The sequence below is a fragment of the Loxodonta africana genome, chromosome 25 (genome assembly GCF_030014295.1).
Source record: "Loxodonta africana isolate mLoxAfr1 chromosome 25, mLoxAfr1.hap2, whole genome shotgun sequence".
In the NCBI taxonomy this organism is placed as follows: domain Eukaryota; kingdom Metazoa; phylum Chordata; class Mammalia; order Proboscidea; family Elephantidae; genus Loxodonta; species Loxodonta africana.
In genome coordinates, this window is record NC_087366.1 from 33,808,173 (window position 1) to 33,831,707 (window position 23,535).

At 42.2% G+C, this 23,535-nt stretch overlaps 1 protein-coding gene across 6 annotated transcripts in view; it reads right to left on the reverse strand.

Annotated features, from left to right (window-relative positions):
• The window catches only part of SIPA1L2 (signal induced proliferation associated 1 like 2), a 264,129-nt gene extending 240,854 nt beyond the window's left edge, over positions 1-23,275 (reverse strand). For 4 of the 6 annotated variants that reach the window (XM_064276677.1, XM_064276676.1, XM_064276670.1 and 1 more), the window contains exon 1: positions 23,146-23,275. The gene's annotated coding sequence lies outside the window, so the exon portion shown is untranslated. Of the gene's footprint in view, positions 1-22,434; positions 22,899-23,134 lie in introns of those variants that run through there. The other 2 variants (XM_064276671.1, XM_064276672.1) reach the window with 2 other exon arrangements.
• Positions 23,276-23,535: the final 260 nt, after the last annotated feature.

Consider the following 23,535-nt stretch of genomic DNA (forward strand, 5'->3'; position numbering starts at 1 on the left):
TCGGCTGTAATCTTTACAGAAGCAGACTGCCAGGCCTTTTCTCCACTGTGCTGCTAAGTGGGTCTGAACCACCAACCGTTTGGATAGTAGTCCAGTGCAAACCATTTGCACTGCCCAGTCCCCTCCCCTCAGTCAGGATACCTGAGTTTACACAATGATTGGTTTATCTGAAAATCGGCTATTAAAATATATTAGAAGCATTTGCTATTCAAAAGAAAAAAAATACTCATTTACTCCAAAAAATGTACTGACTGCCTAGTATGCACTAGGAGCTGTGCTGCAGACTGAGGAGGTGATGGTGAGGCCCCTGTCCTCACAGCGTGTGCAGCCTGGGAGGGAAAGAAGATGATTATAGTGATGGAGAAGATGTGGGTGCTCTGGGAGGACAAAGCTGAGTACAGAAGGGAATGAAGTGGACAAGAAAGTATTCTCAGGTGACACCCAGGCTGAAAACAGAAGGATGAGCAGAGCTGGCCAAGCAAGCATGAAATGGACAGCGCCAGGAGGAGAAAATTCAGGCAGCAGCTGCAGCCCATGGGAAAAAACAAATTCAACATGGCTGGATCTGGATGGAAAAGTGCAAAGGAGGGAGCGGGCAAAGGCCAGGTGACAAGAGCCTCTAAGGGGGCTTTAAGGAGCTTGGACTTTAACCTAAAGAAGTAACAATATCTGGTCTGAGAGTTGGAAGACTCACTCAGGCCTCTGCTGCAGGGCTCCTGGCATGCCAGGCTAGCCAGGGCTGCCGCAGTAACAGCGGAGACCTTTGAGATTTTGCAGAGGTAGAATCGGAACCTCGAGCATGAATTTCTCTTGGACAGGCTGCAATGCAAATATTTGGACTTTTACAATGCAAATAAACACTGCATTTTCAAAATCTGTTCTTAGATCTGTTTCCTTAAAGCAAGGCACGCCTATATGTAAGCTACAGACTGGAACTGAAACTAACAGAGCTTGCCAATAACCCTGCCTTCATTATCAGCCTTTTCGCCCATTTTTTTCTCTTAATTGTCTATTATCTCCCCATCAAAGACAAACGTGCTCCATTTTGTTCAACGTTCCTTTAAAAGACAGCTTGTGTCCAACACACAGACACCTGTTTTCCTTGGATCCATCCAGTGGCATTAGAAATGCCATACAAATGTAATTTGTAGAGACTGGTAAGCCAGACTGAGCCAAACATGCAAGTACAGCTCAACTCTGAAACTTTTCCTGGCCACACGGGGTGAAGATATATAGGGTAAAACGAGTCTGTTGTCTGACTAGAAACTAATCCCTGAATTATGTGACAATCCTTTGCCCCTCCCCCCCAAAAAATTCCCAACCCTGGAATTTTTAGCCTATTCATTTAAATTTACTTCAACAATTACTTACCGAGCAATTGCCTTGAGGACCTGAAGTCCCTGAAATCCAGTGACATTACCTCCTTAGCAAATACTGAGCACTCAGTGAGTGAACAGCGTAGGTTATATGCCTCAAAACTCGGACCATAACACATGGCGGGGGGTCCTCAGATTCAGATTATACACTCTTTTTATTAGTAAACAACAGAGCTGCTACTGGTCACCTGGAACACAGCAGTTACTGCAACTGGCATCCATTCTGAAGAAGTCTGTAACAGCTTAATGGGTCTTACAGTGGAGCCCAATCCAATGGCTTTGTCCCTGACACCTTGTAATTTCCCAACCCTAAGTACACCATTTGGCAGAAGGAGCCGAGGTAGCAGAATGCTGACAGCTTTTCAACCATGCTCCGCCAGGAAGAATTTTGGCCAACGGCACATTTTTACCTGTTGCAGGAAGCTGCATTATCTTCCGCACAGTATCAGACTAAAATGTGCTAGCAACTCTGGGGAGAAAAATATCCAAATCCATGGGTGCGCTCTCACATGTGCCTATCCTATGCACCTCATGGGCAGGAAGCAGCCGGTGATCACCTCCAAGATTGCAGTGAGGGAGGCTGCACACTGGAGTAGAACTGCTTTCTCTGAGATGGGAGACAATAACCCTTGTCAGGACTCCTGAGCAGAGATGTGTAAAACCAATTTGTGCCACGAGCTCCTTAGCAAAGCCCAAGACTCCTACTAAAATTACCATCCTCACATGTAACGCTAGAGGACTTCTACAGTCCAATCTCAGTCTGCACTGCAAAAGCCTGTCACTTAAAGTATCCAACAAACCATTCATTAATCACTATCTACCTTGGCATCTCCTGTACAAGATAGGAAACACCATCATGAGCATGTTACTCAGGCTTACCAGATATAAAAAAAAAAAAACTGGCAACTAATGCACTAGCGATTAGAAAAGAAAACACACGGGTTTTGCTTGCACATATGCAGGGCTTTTGCCAGAGCCATGGGCAACCATGCCAGAGCTTACTGCCTTCCCTGTCCCCTGAATTGGCTCTGAAACAAGGCCTTCGGTCTTGCCCGTTGCTTTCCAGTGATGCTTTAGAACTCGAAGCTCGGTTCTGGAAGGAGCTATGAACATGGCATCGGCTTCTGAGTTTTCAAATGAAGGGTCAATATTGGTGACAGTTACCACAAAAAGGAAGGAAAAAAGGAAAAAAAAAAAAAAGGATAATGATTTTCCCATCACTTCTTAGCATTTCTGTGCTGAGCTGTACTAATCAGAATTAGAAAGCACGAATTACCGAATCAGCTCTTTATTACTTCAGTTACCCTCCCTGAGAAGCGACAGCCAAAATCAACACTCCTTCTTAGTTTTAATCAAATATTTCTAACTTAATTCTGGTTACTTCAAGCTTCCCAGGGCAAGAATGCCTCATCTGTGCAAATGCCTTACCCTCCGTGAAGTAGGGGTTATAAGTGTGACAGGATGAGGTACCTGGGTTGCTAGGATGACTGAGAACCGAACTGTTGTCTGAAAGTTTAGATACTTTCTTAAAAGAGATGATAACCTAAATTAAAGAGTGTGCCTGTCTGAGGACACAATGTGGTCTGTCAATGAACTAGCAGGTCAGTGATCACCATCACATATTCTGTTTCTGCAATAAGCAGAAGGCTAGCCATAAAGCCAAAATGTATAATATTGCCACAGAGGAGGAACCAGGCGAGTTACTACCTGAAGAAATGGAAGCCTCAGGATGCACTCAACACAGCCATTCAGATGGTGGAAGAAAAGAAGAAAAGATGCTCTTCACAGGGCTATAAAATTGCTTATATAATACTTGATACAATCACGCAGGCCTCTATAAATACAGCTACTGTTTTTCACAACAAAAATACTTCATTGCTCCCAAAGGCATAACGCAAGTAACCTACTTCCTATGACCAGTGGTGATGGAGATATTCGGGGAAGAGAAGGTTTCGGCGGTAGCCCCCTTTTGCACCTCTTAGGAAAAGCAGGCATACCCCTGGGGTGGGTGTGGTGAATTAAAACTAGAAGACAGGCCTATTCTGTCCCACATCAGAACAGCCAGGACACGCCAGCCCCCTGCCCGGCACAGGGGAAGGACACAGGGTGAAGACTACCCCCGTCTTGGAGCTGCGGTCTTCCAACTGAGTTTTTCCAGGGCTATATGTGCATGACAGCAGTGGATTTTTTTAATATGTGCACAGTTTAAGGATAGTTTAAGGCATCAATTTCTAGATCCTCACCTTCCATACACACTTCTTCCCCAAAACTGATGGATGCCCTGTCTTCCCAACAGCTTCTCTCTCATTGCAATCTTATTACGGTGTATTGTTCTAGAGTTTAAAAACCTGCAGGTCACCAAACAACGGGATAATTCAAAATGCTGAATACTGGGAAAGTCTTCTTTAATGATTAATCATGGCACCTTGAACCCATATGAATTCCTGTCTTATGTTCTCACAGAAGTCAAATGCAGCTCATTTGGGGATGCTCTGGTTTCAAAACAACCAAAGCAATATAGACTAATGACGTGGATTCTTTTAAATATACCTGGAAATTTTTTCCAAAATACCAAAACTTAAAAGTCAAGTTAGAGGAACCCCAGAGATAACAATTTACCTTGAATTTTTTACTAGTACTTTTTTCCAGCTGGTCGTTAAAACTGATTCTCTCAAACTGTACTGTGAAAGATTTATTCCAACTAAGCCAATCTTCGTATTACTTTCATCTTATAAAATGTTTAATATTTCTACTTCTTATTGGAAAAAATAATTTAAACTTATGATCAGAAACATTGCTGTCACCTTAAAAGCATGAGAGAATACAAAGTTTTTAAAAGTTATTTTAGAGAGCACAAAGGCAAAAACATTTGAAGATAGTACCCCTAGAGAAGCCCCTTCAAAGGGAGAGGCCAGGCTAGTAAACAAATGTTGTAAGGCAATGAGTAAACGTCACTACAAGAGATAAACCAAATGCAGTTAAGCCTGAAGAGGAGGAGAAGGGCATTTCGAGGCAGAGAGAGAAGAGATTGTGCAAAGGAAGAGAAGTGAAAATTTTGGCAGCAGTAAGAAGGATAAAATGGACCGGATGAGAAACTGTAGCAGGGAGACTAGCTAGACCAGTGCCCTCAAAGAGAACTTTCTGCAGTGATTAAAAATATTCCACGTCAGCTGTCCAATATGGTAGCCACTGGCCACACATGGCTACTAAGCACTTGAAATGTGGCTAGTGAGACTTGAGGATTTGAATTTTTATTTTAGTTAATTTTAATTAATTAAATTTAAGCAGGTGCATGTGGCTAGAGGCTACTACTGTACTGACAGCACAGGTGAGAAAGCTATTACAAAATTCACAGAGGATGATATGTACTAAAACATAGCGGGGGCAGATGAGACAAAAAAGAGAGTCAAGGCATTTCTGAGGTAGAACTGCAATGTTGGTGACCAACTATACACAGGTGGTGTAAGGGCTGAGTTAGGATGGCACCATGGTTTTACTAGGTGGGCATATTAGGAAATGATGCATACAGTACTAAGATAAAGAACACAGTACAAAAGAGACTTGTGGGGGAAAATAAAAGAACTAAAAAGGACTCATTTACTTTGAAATATATCAAGACTATGCAAGGAATATGACTAGAAGCAGCTGGAAAAAGGTCAAACAGGTAAAGACTGAGAAGCCATCATCACAGAGGTAGTGAAAGAAACCACTTAGGAAGGCAGGATCACCCAGAGGAGAAGAGGGCCAAGGGGTCCCCAACATTTAAAAGGAAATCAGGGAGGAGAGGCCAGCAAAGACAGAAAAGAAAGGATTAGGGTAGTAAAAGGGTGGATGAGAGTGGTGCCACAGAAGCCAAGGCTAAGAGTCTGTTTAAACAGAGAGGGGTTCATCAAGGTCAAAAGGAGCAGGAAGTCACGGAGGATGGGGCCTGGCAGGAAGCCACAGGGTTTACAAGTACAGAAACCATAGAGTGGGAAGGATGAAGGCGAGATGGCAGACATGAGTTAAAGGGGAAAAGGAACGGAGGAATTGAGTGTGGAAGTACCAGGGAGCTGGAATGAACGTTCTGTTCAGAAACAGCTGTGAGGTCCTAGCCATCCACCAATGCAGGTGACAGCGAGGTACACGCACGGTGACACTTAAATGCATACACAGCACTCAGTCCCGGCCGAATACCAGCCGTATGACACTGTATCACAAGGCTTCACCAGAATGCACTCACAATTTCTCTTTCCAGGATTTTTTTTTTTTTTTTTTTTTAGGTACCAATAGAAACTAACACAAAGGTTCAAGTTACCTATTTTTGACCGCTAACTAAATAAAAAGGTATCCAGGAGGAAGAGGTCCTCTGAAATACAGAAGTTAAGTGAGCAGAAAGTTTTTAATAGGAACGTACATGATACACACACAATCCACAACCCACTCAAAAGTTTCTCTGTTGTCATCCTAGGCCTATCTGTCACATTTACAGAATCCCTTTTAACACCTGTTGAATGGTACGTTTCACACAAACTGACCTAATCCCACCAGAGATTAATCACTGCAGGCTAAGGACACCACACATCCCTGATTTTTCCTTATCAGAGCTGGAGAATCTTCAAGGAATTCCAGCAGGTTGTTTGACAGAGTATCCCCTGCCCGGATCCAAGCCAACTTTCTTCAAAGCAACTTTCTGCTTTGTCTCTCACGATCATTAAAGAGAGAAATTCTTAATCCTGGAATAAATAAAAACTCTAACATCGTGACTTTAAAAAACTGTTCATTCATCAAAACTCATCCAGGGTTTACAGGCAGTCATATCCGTTTCCTTCCCAGCTGCCTCCTCTGGCAGTGCTCTAGTACATGCATACGTGTTGTTCTGCACATACTAGATGCTCAATAAATGCACACCAGGAAAAATAACGACTGACCGAGCATCTGCCATGTGCAAAGCACTTTTACAAGCATTATCAGTAATCACACCACAACCTTTCACGATAGGTACTACGATCCCCTTTTAGAGATGAGGAAATTCAACTTTAACTTGCCCAGGCTGGTACAGAGCTCAGGTTCAACCCTGGTTTACCACAGTATCCAATCCACAATGGGGGCTCAGAAGTTTTGCTGAATAAAAGTCACCCCAAATGTAACACTTGTTCCACAGAAATTATACTGATTTGTGAAATATAATAAAATATAAGTCATGGCTGTAATCTTTACAGGTACAGATTGCCAGGTCTTTCTCCAGTGGACCCACTGGGTAGGTATGAATCGCCAACCTTTCGATTAGAAGCCGAGTGCTTCACCATTGCACCATCAGGGCTCTTTACATACTGCTTAGCAAACAAATTTTGCATTTACTATTTGGTGAACACTTTCCCATATTATTAAATATTCTTGTAAAACAAGACACTTAATTGATTTAAAGTACTTGATCGTATGGAATATAATATCTCACTGTCAACATTTAACCAGTTTTTCCTGTTAGAAGTAACACTACTTTGAGCATCCTTATACATAAATCTTTTGCACCAACTGTCATTATTTCTTTGCAGTAAATTCCTCACCCAAAGTCTCCACATAATTATCATTTACTTTAATACTTCTACTTTACTAAAACTGGAACAGAGCTTAACTGAGAAGATGTGAAGAGCCAAGCGTGGGGTAAGAACATTAAAGAAAAGTACACTGTTGGTTCTTTTCTCCTGATCTACTAATCTTTTACCCAAGTGCCATGGTAATCTTCAGGCACATGTGTAGGGGTTACCCGGTGACCTTCTTACCTCCCACTCATACTCAGGAAAATTGTTATATTTTCAAAAGTACTATCCTGTGAGGGATTGGAACCCTCCAATTAAGTTAGAACATTAAAAAAAAAAAAACAAAAAACTGGTGTTTGCCACAGAGAAGTGCTATGCTAGGTGATGTCATTGGGACAAGACAGATGAACCCCAGACTCTGGTTTTGACGAATTCCTGGTCCGGGTGGGTGGACATGGTGAGCGAGTACTGGGCTGGACACCACATGTACTGGGCTAAGTTGACATACCCAATGCGGCCAGCAGTAGACTGGGGAGAGACACTACAACTCACATTCTTACAAAGAGGTAAAGAAAAGACTACATATGTGCTAAGGACAGGCCCAAAGCACATCAGTGTTCTCTGACCTTTGGCTTGCGCTTCACCCATTTGTCCGGAATGAGTGGCAAGGTAAACAGTACATTTAGGCTTAATGTCTCTATGCCAAAAGATACGGCTGCAAATGCTAACATTTCCATAAGATAAAAACCTATCCTGGTGGTAAAGGCTGTAGAAGGCCAAGACAAAACAAGTAAAAAGTAAAGTTATAGGTAATCTCTAGCAAATCAGCCACTTTTATTATGGAGTCAAGATGAGTATCTCCAGATGCTAAGAAGATTCTATACATTCTCCAAGGTGTCAAACATGGAACTGCCTTCCAACAATTCTGCAAGTCACACTGAATCTCGATATTCAGAACATTGTTAACAAGGATTAAAAAGAATGAACAAAACAGAGATATTATTAACAATATAAGATTAGTAGAATCAGGCTTTTGGAAACCTCCAACTAAGTTACAATATTCAAACAAACACACACAAAAAAATGCTAACCAAATTTTTTCATGTAGACCAAATTAGTTCACCTCAATTTAGCAAGTATAGAATACAATCTTTCAGGTGCTGTATGCTTTAACCCACAGAACACACCCAGTATCTGAGCAACAGGAAGCTGAAATCATTTTGAACACAAAAAATGTAAGAATCGCCCACAGGATGAGAGGCTTGGTCCATCCAGGTCTTTATTCTGAGTCCAACAATAACAGAGAACATTTTGAGGGAGGGCCTGCCTTCAAAACCATTTTATTGAGATTATCATTATATTTGTATTTCTTTGGCATCTCCTCTCTTTCCATTTAGACCTGAACCCTGAGAAACCTTCACCCACTCTCAGAAACATTCCTTTTTCCTTCAAACAATCCAACCAACAAACTAACTTAACATCACGTGAAATACAGGCCCACGTTCAAGCGAAGGGATGGCCAGATCCTTCAAGCAACAGCATAAGCAGAAAAAGTTAAAGGGCCCTGGCTGATGGAATAGCTAGTAATAAGGGCAAAGGCCAATGTAAACATTTACCCATTAATGAAAAGTCAAAGCACACACATTTTGGGGGCATGTGAACGTGGGGTTTAGTCAGACACCATAAATCACCAGGCCAGTTTCCCTCACTTATAAGTTTAATACTTCAGTTAGGATAGAGACACTGTCCTCAGAATTTATATACACTTGATCTAGCTGATTAAGTCCCACACTGCTCTTTTGTTCACTACAAACAAAAAGATGTAAAGAACTCCCGAACGGCCACAGCAGGAGCTAAAAGCCCACCATCTGCAGCTGCTTAGCCACAGCTACTGCCCCCAAATCAAATGAAAGGCTCAAGAAATGTTCCTCTCCTCTCAAAGTTATCCTTGGCAGCTGTGTTCTTATCGCTCTGGAGGTTCCCTGGATCTCTCCATGCTTAAATTATTGGCAAAAATTAGCAAAATCAGCATAACCCATCTGTAACATATCCTGAGCAGATAGCAGCAACTGAAGGGAAATGAATACAACTTCCACATTATCAAAACACCACAATGCTCCTGTTAAAAGAAAAACCATTCAGCCTTTCCATCCCATAAAAAAGTTTTAAGTGTCATTTATTTCAACCAGTAGCCTCCAACCCGTAGTTTAGCTAATGAAAAGTGACAAACGCAACCCTATCACCAAATTTTCATTCTTTTGAGTTCTTCCTTCAAGCCACGAAATCTCCACACTCTAACCTCCGGGGAAAAAAATTTTAAATCCAAAGGTGTATAGACTCACCCAACTTCGCAGCAAATGAGCCTAAGTCTTTTCTCTCAAGCATACTGAAGGAAATATGCTTCCGTTTGCAGAACATTATGGCTTTTATGAGGGGAATATTATGTTTGGTATCACCAGGGCTACTATACATATCTTTGCAACCCCACAGGATAACAATACCAGTTGTCAGCAAGTCCACTCTGACTCATGGTGACCCCATGTGTATCAGAGAAGCACAGTGCTCCATACGGTTTCAATGGCTGATTTTTCAGAATTAGATTGCCAGGCCTTTCTTCCGAGATGCCTCTGGATGGACATGAACCTCCAACCTTTTGGTTAGCACTCAAGCACATTAACCGTTTGCACCTTCCAGGAATTCCATAGGATAAATATAGAGGGTAAAACTGAGCAAAACTCAGAGCCCTAGGACAGATAACCGCTCTCTATGTCCACACTCTTGACTCACATTGTGAGCTGACCAGAGAGCACTTGTTCCCCCTGAAATCAGAGACAGACTCAGAATATTTTTAACATGGTCCCCAACATAGCCACCACCAATTGATCAGAATTGGCACATCAAGAGATTCTCACAAGGTGCTAGCAAACAATCTGCTCCAAGTTCTTTCAGTCTGAAGCAGTGTAATGCTAGCTCATTAGAGAGAAGGACAAACCACAAGCACAACTCTTCCCTTACGACGTGCTCCGTGACCCTGTCACAGCTCCTCTTAGAGTGGGAGACAGCCCCTGACTCCAATGGAACTTCCTTCTGAATGGCACAAGCCTGAGTACACTGCAGGCATTTAAGGGTCTCTGCTCCCAAGAAGCCCTGTGGTTCCTGAATGGATGATTACCGTTATTCCATTCAGCAACTGTCTCTTAAGCCCTCAATTATGAGTCTGAATTTTAAGCAGGGGACTGGGTCCTTTATTACAGCCCCTAATCCACATCCCCAGTAACGTTTCTTTCAAAGGTACAGAATCTTGCTGCAATCCCATTATTATTAGGCTTTACCACCACCACCCCCACCAAGAAGTAAACTGAATCACAAGAGATGGTTGCACTGCCTCCAATAAAATAAAAGATCTAATGAGAGAATACTACTAGAGAGTTTGCTACATTGTCGGGACAAAGGCGCGTGAGAGCAACGACTGCTTCACCTGAGTATCATCACCCAAGTCCACAGAACTGCCCCTGGCATGAAAGAGCATGCGGTAAATATTTCATAATTGAATGAACTTATCTAAGCACCTAAGACATCTCAACGAATCCTCACCATAACGTTACGAGGTAGACAAGTCTTTCTCTACTCACAGGTGGGAGGATTTTAGAGATGAAACAGCTTTTCTACAGGCACCACAGCTGCTGAGAAGGCCCCCTTGGTCTCTACCCAAAGCATGTTCCTTGTTTTGGGATCACAGTATAACAGCAAAAAGGGGCCAAAGATCACAAGTACATTTATCCTGCGGTAGAGAGGCAGGTGACAGTGAAGCCCCGACATGGAATTCTGATACCCAGCATCAAACAGAGCATCACAAAACCTGCTGGGTGAACAGAACCACGGCAGAGGCAATGTTAATTCTGCAGTACTGGAACCAACGTCCATAGAAGGCCAGCTACACGTCATTCCCCAGGCTCTCGTGAGGTTAGGTGTGGTCAGGTCATTAAGCTTTCCAGTGTAATGTGAGCAGAAGTGGTGCAGACCACTCCTGGGCCAGGCCTTTAGATGACACTACTCCTCCTTGGGGCTCCTTCCCTTTTCTGCAAAAGCAGGAAGAGCAGATGTGCGCAGTGGGCTTCAACCGCACAGATGAGGCCAATGTCCTATGGCTGAAGAAAAAAGATGGAAGGAATGTGGCCCATGAGTGGTCTGTGGAGAAAAGCAGCCCACCTGCCCAGTCTTCAGGCTGTTATACAAGAAAGAAGTAAGCTTGTCTCTTTGAGAGCAGCTACAGCAATCCTAACCAATACAGCCCTAGAGAAAACTTCACACACTGACTGCACACTGTCTATGCCAAACAGCCATTAACACAGTACTGCTGGTGAAAGTTTTATGTTCTGTTCATGGCTGGAGAGCAACTCAGAACTTCAGGAAAGGGGCAGAGCAACAGGGTGGTTACTTAAATCTAGGATTCTATGTTTAAATCAACTAGGATTTTATTTTTCTAGCCAATTATCTCCTCAGTACAGGTGATTTCAAAAGTCCAAAACTCTCCTAATTTTTGGTTGGTCTCCTCCATATAGCATCATTAAACTGAACTCAAGAAATTTTAGTTTTAATAAAATATTACATTTGAATTAGAAATTTATTCATTAGAGATGCCTTACAAAATCTTTATTTCAAACTTCAAAGTCAATCACAAAGGAAAGGATAGGCCTTCCAAAAATAAACAGATGCATTTTCGTTTGCCTGAAGTTTTTGGGTTTTTTTTTTTTTTTAAGTTTTCTAAGTAGCATACACAAATAAACAGGTAATGGGTCTAGATAGGATCCATCTCTTCCGAAGCAAACGAGCTCAGCTGAATGCTGCAAGCTGGCATAAGCCAGCCCTGCAGCAAGGGTTAGCAATCTAACATAAGCCCCCGATAATTTTTAGGATCTATGGGCAGGGTGTATGAAGAGGCTCAGTCAGAAAGTAGCCAAATCCAGTATGAAAATCACATCCCTGTTGGGAAAGAGGAGGTTGAGATGAAACTTAAGATAAATACAACAGATATCTAAAAGAAATTGCTACCAAAAGAATGTGACAAAAATGGATATGGTCTTTGAACAGGGCACACAATCAAGGTAAAAGTAAAGCAAGCCTTGTGCTATATATATTTTAAAGGATATGGCAAAACTAAAAAAAAAATTATGCTGAGTGAAAAAATGTCACACAAAAAAGAGTACTACTGTATGATTCCATTTATATGAAGTTCGAGAACAAGCAAACCTTATCTATAGACAAAAAAAAACAGCTGTTGTTGGGAGCAGGGCTAACTGACAGGGAAGGGGAATGAGAGAATTTCCTGGGGCTCTGCGGTGATGGGAACGCAGGTGTCATGGATTGAATTTTGTCCCCCAAAAAATGTGTGCATCAATTGGGCTGGGCCATGATTTTCCTATATGTTGTAAATCCTGCCTCTACGATGTTAACGAGGGAGGATGGACGGCAGTTGTGTTAGTGAGGAAGATCTTAATCTACAGGATTGGATTGTGTCTTGAGGCAGTATCTTGAGATATAAAAGAAAGAAGTAAGCAGAGAGACAGGGGTACCTCATACCACCAAGAAAGCAGCACCAGGAGCAGAATGCATCCTTTAGACCTGGGGTGCCTACGCAGAGAAGTTCTTAGGCCAGGGGAAGACTGACGAGAAGGCCGACAGAGAGAGAATGCCTTCCCCCAGAGCTGACACCCTGAATTTGGACTTTCAGCGTACTTTACTGTGAGAAAATAAACTTCTCTTTGTTAAAGCCATCCACTTGTATTTCTGTTACAGCAGCACTAGATAACTAAGACAGTGGGATTACGTGGGTACATGCATTTCTCAAAACTCATAGAATGACATACTTAAGATGTAAGCATTTCACTAGATAAATATTACCTCAAAAAAAAATTTGAATTCTTATTAATGGTATGCATGCTGAAGTGTTTAGGGGTAAAGTCTAGGGAAGTATGCAACTTAGTTTGAAAATGTGTCAAAAAATAAGGCAGACTGATGAATGGATAGATCATGGGTAGAGCACATATAAGGCCAATATAGTAAAATGTTAACAATTAGAGAATCTAGTTGGTGAGTATATGGGTGTTCACCACACAATTCTTTCAACTCTTCTTTATCTTTGAACATTTACATGAGAAAAAGTTGGGAGAAAGTAGATGGTGATTATGTTGAGACTATAGTTTTGAAGTCTGAAAATGCAAATCTTACCAAGCACTTAAAATTACTCCATGGGACATAAAAATGAAAGTGAACTAAAGCAACAGAGCATCAATAGAAATTTGACACAAGTCCCAAAGAGACCCGTTTGATGGTGGGCTGCTCAGGTGAGGCAAGCTCCCTTTGGCCACAGTCATCCTTCCTAACACTGTCTCTATTTAAAGCGTATATTATTTAGAATAATTTTTAAATAAATCACTTTGGTAAATGAATAACCAAGTTAGAAATCCCTAAAGTCTCAAAACAAAGCACATGATCTTGAATTACAAACATAGTATGACATGTACATATTCTCTAGACAAACAACTAAAATAGATTAAGTAATTTCATACCAAAACCTTGTTTACCTTGTATCTCTCTGTATCCAAAGTAACTTTCACTTTAGGTTTATGATATACTCTATAATCTTTAGCAATTTAGAATAGAAAGAAAAAAAATCAGATTGACTACCTTGCACTGTGACTGTTAAGCTGCCATCAAGTAGGCTCCATCTCATGGCAACCCCATACACAACAGAATGAAAACTGCTGCGTGGTCTGTGTGGTCCCACACCATCCTCATGGCCACTGATACGCTCCAGTCCACTGGTGCAACCACTGGGTATTTTTAATGCCTTTCAACCTAGAGACTCATCTTCCAGCACTATATCGGACAACATTCTGTTGTGATCCATTGGGTTTTCATTGCCTAATTTTTTGAAGTAGATCACCAGGCATTTTTTCCTAGTCTGCCTTAGTCTGAAGGAGCCACTGAAACCTGTCCACCATGGATGACCCCACTAGTATCTGAAATACCGCTGGCACAGCTTCCAACATCACACCCATACACAAGCCACCATAGTACAAGAAATGGACAAGCTCATCACCACTTAGAAGATACTATCCATCGCTTCTCCTTGATGTTGCTTTTGTTAATAAAATTCATTTTGGAGTTGTAAAACTTAAACCAGGCAAAGAGATGAATTCGGTTTTAGGGAGACTGAGTTGATGAAGACAGTACTATTACCAGATAGATAACTAAGAGTATGTTTTATATATTTTGCTGATCCCCCAGGGTCAGTAGTGTCCTTGCATACAATAGGTCCTGCACAAAAATTCAAATCCTAACCATTTTCCAAAGCTTAGCTCAAGTCCTACCTTCTCCTCGAATGCTTTCCTGACTACATAAGTCCATCATAATCTCATCAACCCCTACAGTATTATATCTGAAAGGAGCTATAGTGCCCATCTGTCCCATGGTCTTCTTTATGTAGAAATCATTTTCCAAAATATCTGACACATGGTCATCAGCTCCGCCACAACACTTACAGTTGAATGGTAATTAATTCACCACCCGACATGGCAGCCCGTTCTATTATACAATATGGCTGGTTGCTAAACCGTTTTCTATATTTCTGAATCAGTAACATGAGGAAGTTTGATTAGACAATAACCTGAAGGTCCCTTTCAGGCCCAAAAATCGATGAGTCAGTTAATTTACTGACTGTGCCAGACACTTACACAGGGCAGGAGGATGGGGTGGAGTGACCTGGCTCCTGCCCTCAGGGCTCTCAAACCCTAGGAGTCCTCCTGCTAACTTGGAAATCTTAGAATGCTAGAGATTAAAGAGAATCCAAGACTGTCTGGCTCAGCATCCTCATTTTAAAATTGGGCTATACTAAGGCACCCGGGGAGCTGAGTGTGTTAGACAAGGCCAAACAACCTCTCATCCTACCTCTAGTCTTCTGCAACAGCAAGGAAATCCTACTTTGCTCTGATGATATCATACAGATACTTATCATATAAAAATTACTTCAAATAGTTCTTAAAAAATGATCATCTTTCTCCTTCATCTTACCTTTTCCAAAAAAAGAGAAAGTAAAATTCAATTTTAAACATACAAATGCTTACAAGGGTGGCAAGAAAAACCAGTGAACGCTGTCATTAGCCTGTTCCATGGAGAAGGGGGCCTTGATTTACACTTCCCTCCATCTTCTCAGCACCTCTCAAGGTGCTACAACAAGAGACATATGTATGTGATAAGTATTTGTCCAAAGAATGACAAAGAAAGTAGGAAGATTAAAGGAGGTTCCTCTTGAAACCCTCCTAGGGCCTTCTCCTCACCCCAGGCTCCTACCCTGTGCCCGTGCAACATCCTCTCTGCTCTACAGCTCATTTCTCAAAGAACTAAGAGCTGTGGTGCCAAATCAGGAGGGTGAAATTAGAAAGCGCCACATAACCAGACGCACAGCGACAGCAGCCATCAGACATCACCCAGATTTAACGCCCCTAAAATTAGCAGCCGGAGCAAAGTAGTTACAGCAATGATTGCGTCAGAGCTATTCTGACTGGCTAACTGCCAGTTTTAAACAAATCGTCCTGCTTTCTCTACCAGAGAAACAATATTTTGGAACAAAGCCAGCTAAGCATTTCAATGAATGTTCAAATTCTAGCTTCGCTATTAATGTTTTATAATTCAATGACAAGGTGAACAAAGTCTATATGGGCTACATCTTCAAGGGTGTTATTTTCTTTGTTGTAAGCACTTATTCTTTGGGTGAGTAAAGTACTGTGGATGAATCCTTTTAAATATTTAAATGTCTGAAATTTATTTAGGGATTCACATTCAACCAGCTTAAACAAAGATTATGCAAATCTGGCAAAGTATAAATGCAAAACAAAAATTGTTTTCTTCTTATATTTCTTTTATTCTTGGCAAAGACTCAGGAGCTAAAAAAATGCTCTCTGCATGATCACAGAAGAACCCACTCACTTCCCAGCAACAAAGAATATATAACCTGATTCAATCAGCACAACTGCTACCTCACCACAAAATGTCTAGTTAATAACGGACAGGCCACTGGCTGATAGAACTGCATTTTTTAGACTAGAACAATAAGCTCATTAGCCCAACCCTGAGCCACCACTTCCCTCTTTCAGGGGTAGTGAGATAATTCCATTACAGCAACTATTCTCACATATCTGCCTTCACTCCCTTCCCTCTTTCCTCCTCTCTTTCATTCATTCGTTCATTTTAAAATTACCTTTTGAGGTCTACAGTACCTTACAAGGCAACTGTGGAGCAACGGAAAGAGCACTATACTTGGAGTCAAGGGACCTGGTTTAAACACTTAAGAACTAAGATTCGGAAGATCATTCACTCTCTCTCTAAAGCTTGGTTTCTGCATCTTTAAGGGGATAATCCCACCGGCCTGGTAAGGTTCTCCTTAAGAATATGTGAGAAGACATACATGAACGTTCAGGCCACAATAAATATTTCAAAATTTACCTTTAGGAATCTCTCTCCCCAATTCGTTACTATATTTATAGGTCATAAGCATTAGCCTCCCCCACTCATCTTTAAAATTTTTAAAATAGGGAAATAGAGTCATTATTTCAAGCAAACGACATCAAAACCAAACCGACTGCTGTCAAGTCGATTCCAACTCACAGCAGACCCCTGTGTTACAGGGTAGAACTGCTCCATAGGGTTTTCTTGGCTGTAATCTTCATGGAAGCAGGCTGCCAGGCTTTTCTCCCATAGATGACTGACAATGACCCTCAAATAAACAAAACTGGTGGTAAATCAAGTAATTTTACTATAATTCTGGTTCATCTTTCAGCAGTGTCTACAACTGTCATTATCCCATTGCCATCGAGTCAATTTCAACTCATAGCGACCCCACAGGACAGAGCAGAACTGCCCGATACGGTTTCCAATGAGTGGCTGGTGGATTCGAACTGCCAACCTCTTGGTTAGCAGTGGTAGCTCTTAACCACTGCACCACCAGGGTTGCAACTGTCATTCATGATAATAATGACTGTCGTCATTATAGCATGTCCTGATACACAAATTTAAACAAAGAGGACTTAGAATGATACTCCCAATTTCATGTAACATAGGAATCAGTACCATGTCAGGATATTAAAGATAAAAGCTTCCTATCGTATAAAATTTAAAGTACACTTACCACTTGAAATTTATTCAGGAATTCAGAGTAACATAGTACTTAGACCTACTACATTTAAGGCATAAAATAGTCTAATATACTTTGCAATCCTCAACTTAAAGGTGCTAAGTCAACAAAAAGTCTACTATATGCTTCTGATGATGTTTTTAAAAACCATGACTTCTTGTAGAAATTGTAATTCCTAACAGATCCAGACAGAAAAGACTACAGGTACTGTTGTACAATTCAGAAACCATTTCTTTTCAGTTATCTTTATTAATGCGCCCAAACCACTTCCCATGAGACTGTGCAGTCACGTGTGACCAGACTTGGAAGCCTGGGAAAGGTGTACACCACACTCTCTCATGAAAGGAGGGACACACCCCAGGGTGCCCAGACTCCCCAAAACCCCACCCTTCTGAAAGTGGCTATAAAGGTCTTGATACAACTCCATTTTAAAACCCTCTTCAAAAACTACTTCTATATTTTTACCATCTCCATAAGAAGAGTTCAATCAAAGGTCATTTTAGATAGCCTGGAAGAGATATGAAATGAGGTATAAAATGTTCAGACAGATAATTTACAGTAGAAACAATTAGAACTTGAAGGTAAAACTACTTAGTTCAACAAAAGCCAAGATACAAAATTCTTTCATGTTGAATTCCCCAACTCTCAGTCATTCCATTAGCAAAAATATTGTTGAATGCCATGTGGCAAAAACCATTTGGGGGCAGGGAATACAGTATACTGTAAACCCAAACTGGCCCTGCTCTTATGGCATTGACATTCTACTGAAGTGAGACAAAAGATAAACATACAAAAAGTAATAATCAATATAATGTCAGGTAATCATAAATGCCATGGATCAAAATGGAGCAGAATGAGGGGAGACAGTGCAAAAGAGGGTGGGGTAGGGTGGGGTGGGTGCTGCTAATTTGGATCAGACATTTCGGCAGATACTGTGCATTGTTGCTCTCATCACCCTGTTCCAGCCAACTAAAAGGTAGAAAAGTTAAACATTGAATTTCCTAGCCTCTCTTGCTCCTAGGGACGATTCTGGCCAATAAGATACAGAATTACACTGTTAATCTGCACTTTTAAAGGTGCTTTTATTATCTTGGAAGTTCCCAAAAACCACACTGGAAGAACCAGTTAAAATAAAACCAAGCACAATAAATGTTAGGTCTTGCAATGGCATTAGTACGCGGATGGGGAAGATAAGACTTAAAGGGCAGCCATGTGATTAAGGGCTCAGTTGTTTCAGTGAACAGGAGACTCACTGAGTCAGGGGGAATGAGGCCACCAAAACAGTGAATGCAAACTTGGACTACATCAAAACAAGCAGGAAATGCAAAGACAAGAAGGGTACCCCTTCTCTACACTGGTCAAGCTGCACTAGAAGCACTCAGTTCTAGGCCAACTTTAACAGCTATTGTTCTGTGAGTAAATGAAACACCTCTACTAAAAGAAGGATTTATTCTGTAAACCACAAAGGGAATAGAATTCAAAATAATAGGTAGAATTAGATTTCAATTCTATATATCAAAAAATTTTTCCAATCGTCAAACACATCAAAAAGGTAGAGCTTTCCATTACAGAGATGTTCAGGTATTCCTAAGAAGACCACTAACAGATCATATAAAGACAATCCAAGCAACAAAGAAGCATTAGTTGGGCTGTGTCAGTGCTCCTTGGAAACTGTATGGGGCACTTCTACTCTGTCCTATACAGTCACTATGAGTCAGAATCGACTCAAAGGCAATGGGTTTGGTTTTTTTTTTTGAGGGGGGGTTAGTCCTTACTGGTGTAGTGGTTAAGTGCTATCGCTGCTAACCAAGAGGTCGGCAGTTCGAATCCGCCAGGCGCTCCTTGGAAACTCTACGGCGCAGTTCTACTCTGTCCTATAGGGTCGTTATGAGTCGGAATCGACTCGACGGCAGTGGGCTTGGTTTTTTTTGTTGTTGTTGTTACTGAAGTTTTCACTGGTCCATGCAACAGGACAAAGTGTCTGCGTGTGTGGGTATATGTGTACGTGGGGGGGTAATTCTCTGGATGGGGAGAACTTTCCTTTAGTCTGACAGCATGCACATCCCTTCTCCCCCTTTTCTTAAATGCATTTTGATATTTGCTTTGTTAATTTCCAATATACTTATAAACCAAAAAACCAAACCCGTTGCCACTGAGTCAATTCTGACTCATAGCAAACCTATAAGACAGAGTAGAACTGCCCCATAGGGTTTCCAAGGAACGGCCAATGGATTCGAACTGCCGAACTTTTGGTTAGCAGCCAAGCTCTTAACTGCTGTGCCATTAGGGCTCCAATGTACTTATGCAGCAGTATTAAAAGCTGACAAATAACAATTCCTAAAATTCGCTTTGGTTTCCAAAAAAGTATACGAACAACAGTAAGGGAAAGCCTTAAGGTCCCTTATGCGCCAGAGATGCCATGACATCTAGACTCAACTTACTGCATATTCTCTTCTTTCCCATCACTCAACTTGACTAAACAGTGTTGTACAGGGAAAAAAAAATTATCAAGGAATTGCATTACAAAGAAATATGAAATTCCACAAGAAACAAAGCCTCTGCAGTGGATCAGATATGGCTCCCTTAGACCACTGCTGCTCTTTGAAGACAAAGTTTGTAAACCAAGTTCAGAAAGGATCAAAACAATTTATTTCTGAAGTTGTGAGGCATTTAAATTCCTATTACATTGTTATCCCTCCTTTAAAGGGGTCACAGCTGAACGTGTTTAGAACAGAAAAGCAATTTCTGAATAATCACTTCCAAGGTTAAGTAGCTGTAACTCTCTTGAGTGTTCATATACAAACTTTCAAGACAAAACAAACCCACTGTCGCTGAGTCAATTCCAACTCATCTACAAACTTGCTCATCTATAAAATAGAAACAATCCCATTTCATTTCATATGCATTTATTTTAAATGATAAACAAATCTAAAACTTTGGTACTGAAAGGATCATAGAAATACTTTAGCCAAACTCACTTATTTTAAGATGAAGGAAGTGAGGCTCAGAAAGATTAACTGGCTACTCAAAACGTTATTTAGTGATCAGGCGGTACAGTCAGGGAACTGGAGGTTCCTCTTTGCCAGCCTGATACTCTTTCTACTCACCCCGCAAGGGAACTGGGTACATTAATAGGAGAAAATCCAGAGCCTCCTGTATTCTTCAGGACTGTCCTACACATGTCATTCAAGTTCAAAAAAAAAAAACTTTGCTTTTCAGTTCACAGTAAGCAGGCTAAATTTTCTTCAAATTTAGTACGTCCTTTGAAGGGATATGTAATCCTACACCACCACTGTAAGTGGATGATAAGTTCAAAGACTCAATGCCTTCCTAGATCTCCAAAACCTTGCACTTACCAATTATGGCTGTGCGGAGGGAGGGGGCTATGTCCACATAAACACATAGTTCTTTGCAAAGTGTGCAGTAAACACAACCCTCTTAAACTAGTTTTGATTTCCAAACACAACACTTTTATACCAACTTCAATTACCAAACAATTGCCATTTCAGGATGGCTCACTAGTATTTCTCACTTTCAGGAATACATAAGCTTTCAAAATGAATAACCCATTCCCCTTTCTGCCTCAGGTAAAAAGATCCCCAAGGTGGACAGGTGTTTACGAAGATCAGGTATCAAGGAACCTTCAAAATACCATTCTAGTCTTGAGGGGGATAAAAAAAAAAATAGTAAGACATTTTTAACTGCAATAAGCATCATATGAGCCAAGTCAGGACGATGTAATAATTCCCCCACTAAGCTAAAATTATATTCCATAAAATTAAAGCTCTTCAAAAAAGTCTAACATTTAAAAACATAAAAAATACTTATTGAAAAATATGTAAAAATACCATGCGGGGAAATCTGTGGTTCATACTCCAAAACCAGAAGCTCCACCCCCGAACCAGTAATTTCCCTCTCGCTTTATTTTCAGGACCCAATGCTTACAATGCTTCTTATCCCAGTTCATTTCACCCCCTCTATAGGTAGCATGTGGGTACTGATGAAAAGCTGTTCCTGATTTCATTTCCTACTTCCTAGATGCTTTCTCTGTAGTTGTTGGGAATACACTCTCTAATTCAGAACAAACATACAAATTCAACATGTCACATAAGAAGCTGGGCAAGGCATTCAATGGCTTATACTTTCAAAATACTTCCATAGCTTGTAAGTCTGCCTACTTAGGCAAGATTTGGACAGGCTGCCAAGGTCTTGCTTTAGAATAAAAGTACTTAAAAACATGACTGGAAACTTCTTGGTGCTGAAATGGCCAACTACAGGCTATTGTACTTCTCATAAAAGGTTGTGCTTAGGAATGAAAAAGCAAGTATCAGGCAAGTGGAGAGAAGGAACTAAAAATGTCCATAACCCAATCCTTGGTATGAATCATGCATATCTCTTTTCCCCTAAACCCATCTTGAAATCTTTAGGAGTCAATGCAATTTGCATGCAAAACTCAAGAAAGATTGCACTTTTCCATGAATCCATACTCTTCTGTGCTCTCTGAGTCACATAGTAAACACACCAAGCAGAAAGGTTTTCTAAACAGTTACAAAACTCACTGAAGAACTGTGAATTCCTCAAATAAGCCCAAAACGTGAAAAAAGTAAATACATGACTAAGTACAGAAGCCAAATTGTCTCTTGAAATTCATCTTTTGGAGTGACAGAAATGATAGGCCACCATTTGATATCTGCATAGGTATCTGTTTGTATAGGTTTTATAGGGAAGTAGTATACTTCAAGTAAAGCCACAGTTTTGGAATTTTTTTTCTCCCATTACAAATTCTAAGACTGGAAAAATTACAACCTGAATTGCAGACATAGACAACTCAAAAACACAGTTTACTAAATGCCTGTCATAAGAAAGCCATCTAGTGTTAACGTTTAGAAATGAAAACTGCAGACAAAAGAGGCAAAGAAAAGGAAAATCAGTGACTATTTTAAACTTAATGAGCAAACCCGGGAGAATAACCAAGATTCTTTGTTTGGGGGGAGGAGGGGGAAAGCCATCTTTATCAAAGCCAAGTTTAAATGTAAGCAAAATCCAAATGTCTCTACTTTTAATTTGGCCAAAAGCTTATTTTGGTAAACACAATTCCGTGACCAACGCACTTGATTTTTTCCAGCACTCACGCTGGAGTCATCTTGGGCCGAATTAATTTAACTGAAGCAGGTTAATGATGACAAATATCTCCCAGAGGAGTAATACCAAGTTGTTTCCTCCTCCCAAGAAACATCGGCTCTCGCTTGTAGTTGATGAACCGAAATTGATTCCTCGGGTTTGCATCGAGGCTGAAAATTAACCTGTAGGTGCTCTTGGTGATATTCCCAAAACGTGGTAAAACTACCTTCAGTAATATGAGGAGACTGTCCCAGGAGCGGAGAAGGCAGCAAGGCGGAGAAATTAGCAAAGCCGGCGAGCCGCAGGGACTGGAAGAAAGAACGTCCTCAGAAGCGCGCACAGTGGCGACTGGGGATCTTACAAAGACTGATTCGGGTCCCGGGGGAGGATGGGGGGAACCCATCAGGCGCCCAAGCGCGCGCTCCGGGTGCACGTCTTTAAAGAGGATACACCCTGCAGCAAGTTAGACAAGTAACCCCAACTGGTCGGAGGGTAACCGCGCCTGGCACCTTTTTGTCTTTTCTTTTCGAGTCTTAGAGGAGTTGTCGGGCACCAAAAGCAAGGTTCTTATTAGTGCTAATGTCACCAAGACGGGAATAGCCTTTCAGTCGATCAATAACTTTGAAGAACGAGTGGGGCGGCTCCCTCTCCATGTGAGAGCCTGGCCCCCCGCTGCCCGGGGCCGCGCAGACACCCCCACTCTCCGCGCTCCCTCCCCCGCGTCCCGGCTTCCGAGGCCCCCGCCACGGCGCTCAGGACGCCACGCGCGTCAGCACCCTGCCGTCGCCCCCAAAGGCCCCCAGGGCAGCCGCTTCGCCTCCAGGGCCAGTGCCCGCAGAGGATGTCCCCCAGAGACACGCCGGGGCTCCCGAAAGGCCCCTCCGCCCCCTCGCTGAGAACAGAAGCTGGCCCCTTTCTCCTCTCACCCCAGACGCACCACGGAGACGCGTCCCTCCAGAACCTGCTACAGCCCGGGCGCGCTGGGCAGCAGAGATCCGGGCAGCCGCCTCGGAACCCGCCGCTCCCCCGAGCGCCCCATCGCCGCCCGCTCCGGCCCTGGACTCTCCCCCTCGCGGGGCAGCGGGCTGAGGGCTCCGGGCTGCGGGCTGCGGCGGGCTCTCGGCGGCCGGCCGGGTCTCGCACTCACACGCGCTTCCGCGCCTCAGCTCGGCGCTCCGCTCGGCTCCTCCCGGCTTCACCTTCTGCGGCGCTGGATCCAACACCGCCCGCCGCCCGCCCCAGGCAGCAGCGCCCCACCCCCCGCGGCCGCCCATTGGCCGCGGCCTGCGGGCCCCTCAGCCTGCGCTTACGGATTGGCCGAGCGTGC